We start from the raw sequence: 9,245 nt of genomic DNA, 5'->3' as shown, positions 1-9,245 counted from the left end.
CCTTAACCTAACCCATATTGTACCTTAACCTAACCCATATTGTACCTTAACCTAACCCATATTGTACCTTAACGTAACCTAATTTGTGCCTTAACGTAACCTAATTTGTGCCTTAACGTAACCTAATTTGTGCCTTAACGTAACCTAATTTGTGCCTTAACGTAACCTAATTTGTGCCTTAACGTAACCTAATTTGTGCCTTAACGTAACCTAATTTGTGCCTTAACGTAACCTAATTTGTGCCTTAACGTAACCTAATTTGTGCCTTAACGTAACCTAATTTGTGCCTTAACGTAACCTAATTTGTGCCTTAACGTAACCTAATTTGTGCCTTAACGTAACCTAATTTGTGCCTTAACGTAACCTAATTTGTGCCTTAACGTAACCTAATTTGTGCCTTAACGTAACCTAATTTGTGCCTTAACGTAACCTAATTTGTGCCTTAACGTAACCTAATTTGTGCCTTAACGTAACCTAATTTGTGCCTTAACGTAACCTAATTTGTGCCTTAACGTAACCTAATTTGTGCCTTAACGTAACCTAATTTGTGCCTTAACGTAACCTAATTTGTGCCTTAACGTAACCTAATTTGTGCCTTAACGTAACCTAATTTGTGCCTTAACGTAACCTAATTTGTGCCTTAACGTAACCTAATTTGTGCCTTAACGTAACCCATGTTGTGCCTTAACGTAACCCATGTTGTGCCTTAACGTAACCCAATTTGTGCCTTAACGTAACCCATGTTGTGCCTTAACCTAACCTATATTGTGCCTCAACCTAACCTATATTGCGCCTTAACCTGACGCACGTTGTCGCTGAACCTGCTCTGTAATTGTTATGCAACTCGTTAAATTAGTGTAGTGTTGCCTAACCGCAACCCTCGCAATATAGTTCGCTATTCGCACTGCCCGGTCCCCTGTGTATCGCGTCATGTTAAACACCTTGCAGGTGTTGCTGACTTTCCACATGCTCCTGCTATACACTGTAATGTGGATAGCAGCAGGACGTACATGCCCCCCCCCCTTCCCCCCTGCCTTCGCAAGCTGGTCGTTGAGAAGTTTGCATGTTCAATGCCCTTCGCATGCCGACGTACTCAGCCTACGTTGTGGTACGGCCTGTCACCTGTCCGCCGATGTACGCAAAACCCACAAACTGTACTGCACATTGGTCCGTATGTACTGAATGATACATCGTGGCACATGTGTGACCGTACGACGACTGCGCCTAGCAACGGCAGACCATACAGTCCAAATATTGTGCACGCAGCTACGTGTCGTCTCCCTATAAGAGCTGGATTGCAGTGTGGTACGCCATTCAGACGTGTGGGAGGAACGGACGCCCTGGATGGCGATCAGCATGAGCAGTCTGTTGATGTAGTGGAGCGTGTATTCGGACGTAGTCGTCTCTTCTCACACACCGTGATAGCATGTTGCACCGCGTTCCACATCTGCGACATCCTGCAGAGGCCGGCTGACAGTCGTTCGCGCAATGGACACCGCATACGTACGGGGGCTACCTTCCACGTGTTCTCGAGGCGTGCACATGTTGTTGCGTCTATGTGGGCAGACGTAGTGTGTTGTGACACCTGACACAGGCATGCAATACTCGTTGCAAATGGCGATGGACGTCTACGTTTGCTGGTGACGTTACGCAAATGAACAACAGGTAACCCGTTGTGGTGCGGTTGTTCTCGCTAGAGGTGAATCAGTGTTGGCGACGATCGGTCGAGCTATTAACCGGTTGTTTCAGGGATACCCACCATGCCCACGAACGTGAAAGGGGACCCACCATGCCCACGAACGCGAAAGGGGATCTGGGTGTGAGGCGATACGCGGCGGTGGCTGGGTGGGACCGTCCCCGGCCGGTGAGGGGGGGCCGCCCGGCGTGCTGGCAGCGCGGTGCGTGGGCGCACGCGCTACAGCCGGCTGGTGGGGGCGGCCAGTGGCAGGCGCGCCGGCCGACGGACGCGGCAGGCGGCGCAGCTGCGCGCCGGCGCCCCCTGCTCGCGGCGCCTTGCGGCCAAAGTAGGTCCTCGCGGGCCCGGTGCGAAGCGCGGTGGCCATCTGCAGTGTGCTGGTCCGATTGAGGACTGTGTGCGCTGAGGATGCGCCGCCGCCCGGCGCTCGGCGCCGCGACGCCGTCTGCTGCTCGGTCGCCCCAGCGGTTCTCGCAGGTGGTTTGTATCGCAGCTGTGCGGACGTGTTGGCGCGTGCGCTGTGCTGGGAGAGTTCGCTTCGGCACCCAAGTGGGGCTTTTGTCCTTCTGTGGCGCTGGCGTTGGAGCTGCCGGTCACCGTAGGTGGCGCGTGTTGTCTCCCGCCGGCAATGCCACGACAGCACGCTCCCGGGCCTCTGTCGGCAGCGGCAAGCTCAGTTGGGAGCACGGGTGGTCGCACCTAAAGCGTCTACTCGCCTAACTCCGGGCGATTGCGCCTCTCTCGAACCCGACCAAGTACTTAGGACGGCGCTGCGCGCCGCCGGGACCTGAGAGGGTTTCGAGGTGTGTTGTGCAGGGGAGCTCAGCCTCCTCCTGTTTGCAGAATAATTGAGCGGACGCTTGCGTGTTCGCGCGGGCCCCCGGGACACACTCCCGGGCGGCCGGCTGCTCAGCTCTAGTTGACGCAGCTCCCTGGTTGATCCTGCCAGTAGTCATATGCTTGTCTCAAAGATTAAGCCATGCATGTCTCAGTACAAGCCGCATTAAGGTGAAACCGCGAATGGCTCATTAAATCAGTTATGGTTCCTTAGATCGTACCCACGTTACTTGGATAACTGTGGTAATTCTAGAGCTAATACATGCAAACAGAGTCCCGACCAGAGATGGAAGGGACGCTTTTATTAGATCAAAACCAATCGGTCGGCTCGTCCGGTCCGTTTGCCTTGGTGACTCTGAATAACTTTGGGCTGATCGCACGGTCCTCGTACCGGCGACGCATCTTTCAAATGTCTGCCTTATCAACTGTCGATGGTAGGTTCTGCGCCTACCATGGTTGTAACGGGTAACGGGGAATCAGGGTTCGATTCCGGAGAGGGAGCCTGAGAAACGGCTACCACATCCAAGGAAGGCAGCAGGCGCGCAAATTACCCACTCCCGGCACGGGGAGGTAGTGACGAAAAATAACGATACGGGACTCATCCGAGGCCCCGTAATCGGAATGAGTACACTTTAAATCCTTTAACGAGTATCTATTGGAGGGCAAGTCTGGTGCCAGCAGCCGCGGTAATTCCAGCTCCAATAGCGTATATTAAAGTTGTTGCGGTTAAAAAGCTCGTAGTTGGATTTGTGTCCCACGCTGTTGGTTCACCGCCCGTCGGTGTTTAACTGGCATGTATCGTGGGACGTCCTGCCGGTGGGGCGAGCCGAAGGCGTGCGACCGCCTCGTGCGTGCTCGTGCGTCCCGAGGCGGACCCCGTTGAAATCCTACCAGGGTGCTCTTTATTGAGTGTCTCGGTGGGCCGGCACGTTTACTTTGAACAAATTAGAGTGCTTAAAGCAGGCAAGCCCGCCTGAATACTGTGTGCATGGAATAATGGAATAGGACCTCGGTTCTATTTTGTTGGTTTTCGGAACCCGAGGTAATGATTAATAGGGACAGGCGGGGGCATTCGTATTGCGACGTTAGAGGTGAAATTCTTGGATCGTCGCAAGACGAACAGAAGCGAAAGCATTTGCCAAGTATGTTTTCATTAATCAAGAACGAAAGTTAGAGGTTCGAAGGCGATCAGATACCGCCCTAGTTCTAACCATAAACGATGCCAGCCAGCGATCCGCCGCAGTTCCTCCGATGACTCGGCGGGCAGCCTCCGGGAAACCAAAGCTTTTGGGTTCCGGGGGAAGTATGGTTGCAAAGCTGAAACTTAAAGGAATTGACGGAAGGGCACCACCAGGAGTGGAGCCTGCGGCTTAATTTGACTCAACACGGGAAACCTCACCAGGCCCGGACACCGGAAGGATTGACAGATTGATAGCTCTTTCTTGATTCGGTGGGTGGTGGTGCATGGCCGTTCTTAGTTGGTGGAGCGATTTGTCTGGTTAATTCCGATAACGAACGAGACTCTAGCCTGCTAACTAGTCGCGTGACATCCTTCGTGCTGTCAGCGATTACTTTTCTTCTTAGAGGGACAGGCGGCTTCTAGCCGCACGAGATTGAGCAATAACAGGTCTGTGATGCCCTTAGATGTTCTGGGCCGCACGCGCGCTACACTGAAGGAATCAGCGTGTCTTCCTAGGCCGAAAGGTCGGGGTAACCCGCTGAACCTCCTTCGTGCTAGGGATTGGGGCTTGCAATTGTTCCCCATGAACGAGGAATTCCCAGTAAGCGCGAGTCATAAGCTCGCGTTGATTACGTCCCTGCCCTTTGTACACACCGCCCGTCGCTACTACCGATTGAATGATTTAGTGAGGTCTTCGGACTGGTACGCGGCATTGACTCTGTCGTTGCCGATGCTACCGGAAAGATGACCAAACTTGATCATTTAGAGGAAGTAAAAGTCGTAACAAGGTTTCCGTAGGTGAACCTGCGGAAGGATCATTACCGACTAGACTGCATGTCTTTCGATGTGCGTGTCGTGTCGCGCAACACGCAGCTACCTGTACGGCTCGCAGTAGCCGTGCGCCGCGTGCGGAACCACGCGTTCGTCTCAAAACTAACGGCAATGTTGTGTGGTACGAGCGCTGAAGCGCTGGAGCGGCTGGCCTGCGGCACCTGGCGCCTGGCGCCGGTTTTGAATGACTTTCGCCCGACTGCCTGTCCGCTCCGGTGTGGAGCCGTACGACGCCCATCGGCCGTGAGGCCGTTGGACACTGAACGCTGGAACAGGGCCGCCACACGCCTCAGTCCCGCCTATGCAACTGTCTCGAAAGAGATGGTGGAAACTATGAAAAGATCACCCAGGACGGTGGATCACTCGGCTCGTGGGTCGATGAAGAACGCAGCAAATTGCGCGTCGACATGTGAACTGCAGGACACATGAACATCGACGTTTCGAACGCACATTGCGGTCCATGGATTCCGTTCCCGGGCCACGTCTGGCTGAGGGTCGGCTACGTATACTGAAGCGCGCGGCGTTTGCCCCGCTTCGCAGACCTGGGAGTGTCGTGGCCGCCTGTGGGGCCGGCCGCGTCTCCTTAAACGTGCGATGCGCGCCCGTCGCCTGGCGGTTCGCATACCGGTACTTACTCGGTAGCGTGCACAGCCGGCTGGCGGTGTGGCGTGCGACACCTCGTACAACGACCTCAGAGCAGGCGAGACTACCCGCTGAATTTAAGCATATTACTAAGCGGAGGAAAAGAAACTAACAAGGATTCCCCCAGTAGCGGCGAGCGAACAGGGAAGAGTCCAGCACCGAACCCCGCAGGCTGCCGCCTGTCGTGGCATGTGGTGTTTGGGAGGGTCCACTACCCCGACGCCTCGCGCCGAGCCCAAGTCCAACTTGAATGAGGCCACGGCCCGTAGAGGGTGCCAGGCCCGTAGCGGCCGGTGCGAGCGTCGGCGGGACCTCTCCTTCGAGTCGGGTTGCTTGAGAGTGCAGCTCCAAGTGGGTGGTAAACTCCATCTGAGACTAAATATGACCACGAGACCGATAGCGAACAAGTACCGTGAGGGAAAGTTGAAAAGAACTTTGAAGAGAGAGTTCAAAAGTACGTGAAACCGTTCTGGGGTAAACGTGAGAAGTCCGAAAGGTCGAACGGGTGAGATTCACGCCCATCCGGCCACTGGCCTCCGCCCTCGGCAGATGGGGCCGGCCGCCCGCGCGGAGCAATTCGCGGCGGGGTCGTGTCCGGTTGCCTTTCCACTCGCCGCGGGGCGGGGCCGTTCCGGTGTGCGGTGGGCCGCACTTCTCCCCTAGTAGGACGTCGCGACCCGCTGGGTGCCGGCCTACGGCCCGGGTGCGCAGCCTGTCCTTCCGCGGGCCTCGGTTCGCGTCTGTTGGGCAGAGCCCCGGTGTCCTGGCTGGCTGCCCGGCGGTATATCTGGAGGAGTCGATTCGCCCCTTTGGGCGCTCGGGCTCCCGGCAAGCGCGCGCGGTTCTTCCCGGATGACGGACCTACCTGGCCCGGCCCCGGACCCGCGCCGCTGTTGGCTCGGGATGCTCTCGGGCGGAATAATCGCTCCCGTCAGCGGCGCTTCAGCTTTGGACAATTTCACGACCCGTCTTGAAACACGGACCAAGGAGTCTAACATGTGCGCGAGTCATTGGGCTGTACGAAACCTAAAGGCGTAATGAAAGTGAAGGTCTCGCCTTGCGCGGGCCGAGGGAGGATGGGGCTTCCCCGCCCTTCACGGGGCGGCGGCCTCCGCACTCCCGGGGCGTCTCGTCCTCATTGCGAGGTGAGGCGCACCTAGAGCGTACACGTTGGGACCCGAAAGATGGTGAACTATGCCTGGCCAGGACGAAGTCAGGGGAAACCCTGATGGAGGTCCGTAGCGATTCTGACGTGCAAATCGATCGTCGGAGCTGGGTATAGGGGCGAAAGACTAATCGAACCATCTAGTAGCTGGTTCCCTCCGAAGTTTCCCTCAGGATAGCTGGTGCTCGTACGAGTCTCATCCGGTAAAGCGAATGATTAGAGGCCTTGGGGCCGAAACGACCTCAACCTATTCTCAAACTTTAAATGGGTGAGATCTCCGGCTTGCTTGATATGCTGAAGCCGCGAGCAAACGACTCGGATCGGAGTGCCAAGTGGGCCACTTTTGGTAAGCAGAACTGGCGCTGTGGGATGAACCAAACGCCGAGTTAAGGCGCCCGAATCGACGCTCATGGGAAACCATGAAAGGCGTTGGTTGCTTAAGACAGCAGGACGGTGGCCATGGAAGTCGGAATCCGCTAAGGAGTGTGTAACAACTCACCTGCCGAAGCAACTAGCCCTGAAAATGGATGGCGCTGAAGCGTCGTGCCTATACTCGGCCGTCAGTCTGGCAGTCATGGCCGGTCCTTGCGGCCGGCCGCGAAGCCCTGACGAGTAGGAGGGTCGCGGCGGTGGGCGCAGAAGGGTCTGGGCGTGAGCCTGCCTGGAGCCGCCGTCGGTGCAGATCTTGGTGGTAGTAGCAAATACTCCAGCGAGGCCCTGGAGGGCTGACGCGGAGAAGGGTTTCGTGTGAACAGCCGTTGCACACGAGTCAGTCGATCCTAAGCCCTAGGAGAAATCCGATGTTGATGGGGGCCGTCATAGCATGATGCGCTTTGTGCTGGCCCCCGTTGGGCGAAAGGGAATCCGGTTCCTATTCCGGAACCCGGCAGCGGAACCGATACAAGTCGGGCCCCTCTTTTAGAGATGCTCGTCGGGGTAACCCAAAAGGACCCGGAGACGCCGTCGGGAGATCGGGGAAGAGTTTTCTTTTCTGCATGAGCGTTCGAGTTCCCTGGAATCCTCTAGCAGGGAGATAGGGTTTGGAACGCGAAGAGCACCGCAGTTGCGGCGGTGTCCCGATCTTCCCCTCGGACCTTGAAAATCCGGGAGAGGGCCACGTGGAGGTGTCGCGCCGGTTCGTACCCATATCCGCAGCAGGTCTCCAAGGTGAAGAGCCTCTAGTCGATAGAATAATGTAGGTAAGGGAAGTCGGCAAATTGGATCCGTAACTTCGGGATAAGGATTGGCTCTGAGGATCGGGGCGTGTCGGGCTTGGTCGGGAAGTGGGTCAGCGCTAACGTGCCGGGCCTGGGCGAGGTGAGTGCCGTAGGGGTGCCGGTAAGTGCGGGCGTTTAGCGCGGGCGTGGTCTGCTCTCGCCGTTGGTCGGCCTCGTGCTGGCCGGCGGTGCAGGATGCGCGCGCCTGCGCGGCGTTCGCGCCCCGGTGCTTCAACCTGCGTGCAGGATCCGAGCTCGGTCCCGTGCCTTGGCCTCCCACGGATCTTCCTTGCTGCGAGGCCGCGTCCGCCTTAGCGTGCTCCTCCGGGGGCGCGCGGGTGCGCGGATTCTCTTCGGCCGCCATTCAACGATCAACTCAGAACTGGCACGGACTGGGGGAATCCGACTGTCTAATTAAAACAAAGCATTGCGATGGCCCTAGCGGGTGTTGACGCAATGTGATTTCTGCCCAGTGCTCTGAATGTCAACGTGAAGAAATTCAAGCAAGCGCGGGTAAACGGCGGGAGTAACTATGACTCTCTTAACGGAGAAGAACGGAGCACGCTGTATCAACGGACTTCTTGATGGCACACTCTTGCATCAGCCACCATCCATCCCAGGGCTGATTGAGTTTTGGACAGACCTCTTCTCTCCACCACGTGTCAGGTCTCGACCTCCGCGTGGGGAGGGTCTGTCCGATGAGCTGCTGCCATTCTCGAAGAGGGTGCCCTTCCGTGACCTCTGGGCTCCCATTTCTGCAGAAGAAGCCACTGCTGCTCTCCCGCCTCGCAATTCTGCTGCAGGTCCTGATGGCCTCACGCCGACGCAACTGCGTCGCCTTCCCCGGGAGGTTCTCCTCAAGATCCTTAATTTCCTCCTCCTTTCCCGTTCCCTTCCATCCCGACTCCTTCAGGCCAGAACAACCCTGCTGCCCAAGAAGACCGCCGCAGCATCCCCTGCTGACTTTCGTCCAATCACAGTGTGCTCGGTGCTGACCAGAGCCTTTCACAAGGTTCTGGTTGGCCGCCTGATGCGCTACTGTGTGTTGGACGGTCGCCAGCGGGCTTTCATCCCTCAGGATGGGATGCTTCATAACACCTTTCTTCTGGATCTGGCGATGACCCAGGCGTGCCGAGCTGCCGGCTCGCTGTACTTGGCATCTCTGGATGTGTCAAAGGCCTTCGACTCGCTTGCCCATGGTGCCCTTGGTCCTGTGCTAAGGGCCCATGGTCTGCCAGTCGAGTTCATTGACTACATCCAGGGTTGCTATGAGGCAGGATCGACGGTTATCTGCGCGGATGGGAAGTCGTCAGATCTAGTGCGGCCTTCGAGGGGTGTTCGGCAGGGTGACCCGCTGTCTCCTATTCTCTTCAACATGTCCATTGACATTCTCTTGTCTCGTCTGCCTGCTCATATTGGTGCACGCATTCTTGGACGGCGGATAAATGCGGCTGCATTCGCTGATGACCTCCTGCTGTTCGCCGAGACTCGTGATGGATTGCAGGAACTTCTCACCATCGCCACGTCGGCCCTGGGGGATCTCGGGCTCGAGGTCAACCCACGGAAGTGTTTTTCTCTCGCCCTTGTCTCATCAGGCCGGGAGAAGAAAACCAAGGTCGACGAGACTGTCATCTTTCGTGCTGGGGGGAATAACATCCCAGCACTGGCGATGGGAGA

General features: G+C 56.7%; 2 non-coding genes and 1 pseudogene across 2 annotated transcripts; all 3 read left to right on the top strand.

The window, feature by feature from the left end:
• Positions 1–2,625: 2,625 nt before the first annotated feature.
• LOC126447931 (small subunit ribosomal RNA) lies at positions 2,626–4,534 on the top strand. Its single transcript, XR_007583947.1, has one exon. It is a non-coding gene; the product is annotated as a small subunit ribosomal RNA (ribosomal RNA).
• Positions 4,535–4,887: 353 nt separating this feature from the next.
• On the top strand, positions 4,888–5,042 carry LOC126447937 (5.8S ribosomal RNA). Its single transcript, XR_007583949.1, has one exon. It is a non-coding gene; the product is annotated as a 5.8S ribosomal RNA (ribosomal RNA).
• A 188-nt stretch (positions 5,043–5,230) lies between these two features.
• LOC126447934 (large subunit ribosomal RNA) overlaps positions 5,231–9,245 on the top strand; it is a 6,760-nt pseudogene continuing 2,745 nt past the window's right edge.

This window comes from Schistocerca serialis, unplaced genomic scaffold (genome assembly GCF_023864345.2).
Source record: "Schistocerca serialis cubense isolate TAMUIC-IGC-003099 unplaced genomic scaffold, iqSchSeri2.2 HiC_scaffold_55, whole genome shotgun sequence".
Lineage (NCBI taxonomy): Eukaryota > Metazoa > Arthropoda > Insecta > Orthoptera > Acrididae > Schistocerca > Schistocerca serialis.
The sequence above is the reverse complement of the archived record's forward strand: the minus strand, read 5'-3'. Positions and strand labels throughout refer to the sequence as shown.